This window comes from Triticum dicoccoides, unplaced genomic scaffold (assembly GCF_002162155.2).
Source record: "Triticum dicoccoides isolate Atlit2015 ecotype Zavitan unplaced genomic scaffold, WEW_v2.0 scaffold140289, whole genome shotgun sequence".
NCBI classification, from domain to species: domain Eukaryota; kingdom Viridiplantae; phylum Streptophyta; class Magnoliopsida; order Poales; family Poaceae; genus Triticum; species Triticum dicoccoides.
This window is the reverse complement of record NW_021199467.1, coordinates 1-898: the sequence shown is the minus strand read 5'-3', so window position 1 is coordinate 898 and position 898 is coordinate 1. Positions and strand designations below refer to the sequence as shown.

General features: G+C 51.9%; 2 non-coding genes across 2 annotated transcripts; both read right to left on the bottom strand.

Annotated features, from left to right (window-relative positions):
* Window positions 1–284: 284 nt before the first annotated feature.
* LOC119343777 lies at window positions 285–403 on the bottom strand. Its single transcript, XR_005166258.1, has one exon. It is a non-coding gene; the product is annotated as a 5S ribosomal RNA (ribosomal RNA).
* A 297-nt stretch (window positions 404–700) lies between these two features.
* Window positions 701–819, bottom strand: LOC119343776. The gene has a single exon (XR_005166257.1). It is a non-coding gene; the product is annotated as a 5S ribosomal RNA (ribosomal RNA).
* Window positions 820–898: the final 79 nt, after the last annotated feature.

Below are 898 nucleotides of genomic sequence, written 5' to 3'. Positions count from 1 at the left end.
GGTCTTCGTCCCTTATCCTTGCCCCTCCCAGCTCCACTACAAAGACGATTGTACATTGCTTTGGCCGCTCCCTCTCAACTACGGAGACGAGTTTAACGCGGTTTCCACCCCTCCCTCTCAACCGCACCAGTGCACGCTTGCCGCGCCACAACGCCGACGCTGGACCCGTGAATCGTGAGCACCCAGCTATGACTTACCGCACTCGTGCAAAATAATAAAACACGGTAAATATATTACTTACACGTGCGTTTTGTTTTGCAAGCGGCGCGAAAAAAATTAAAAAGGGAATGCAACACGAGGACTTCCCAGGAGGTCACCCATCGTAGTACTACTCTCGCCCAAGCACGCTTAACTTCGGAGTTCTAATGGGATCCGGTGCTTTAGTGCTGGTATGATCGCATCCGACATGTTACCCCGGTCTTCGTCCCTTATCCTTGCCCCTCCCAGCTCCACTACAAAGACGATTGTACATTGCTTTTGCCGCTCCCTCTCAACTACGGAGACGAGTTTAACGCGGTTTCCACCCCTCCCTCTCAACCGCACCAGTGCACGCTTGCCGCGCCACAACGCCGACGCTGGACCCGTGAATCGTGAGCACCCAGCTATGACTTACCGCACTCGTGCAAAATAATAAAACACGGTAAATATATTACTTACACGTGCGTTTTGTTTTGCAAGCGGCGCGAAAAAAATTAAAAAGGGAATGCAACACGAGGACTTCCCAGGAGGTCACCCATCCTAGTACTACTCTCGCCCAAGCACGCTTAACTTCGGAGTTCTGATGAGATCCGGTGCTTTAGTGCTGGTATGATCGCATCCGACATGTTACCCCGGTCTTCGTCCCTTATCCTTGCCCCTCCCAGCTCCACTACAAAGACGATTGTACATTGCTTTGGCC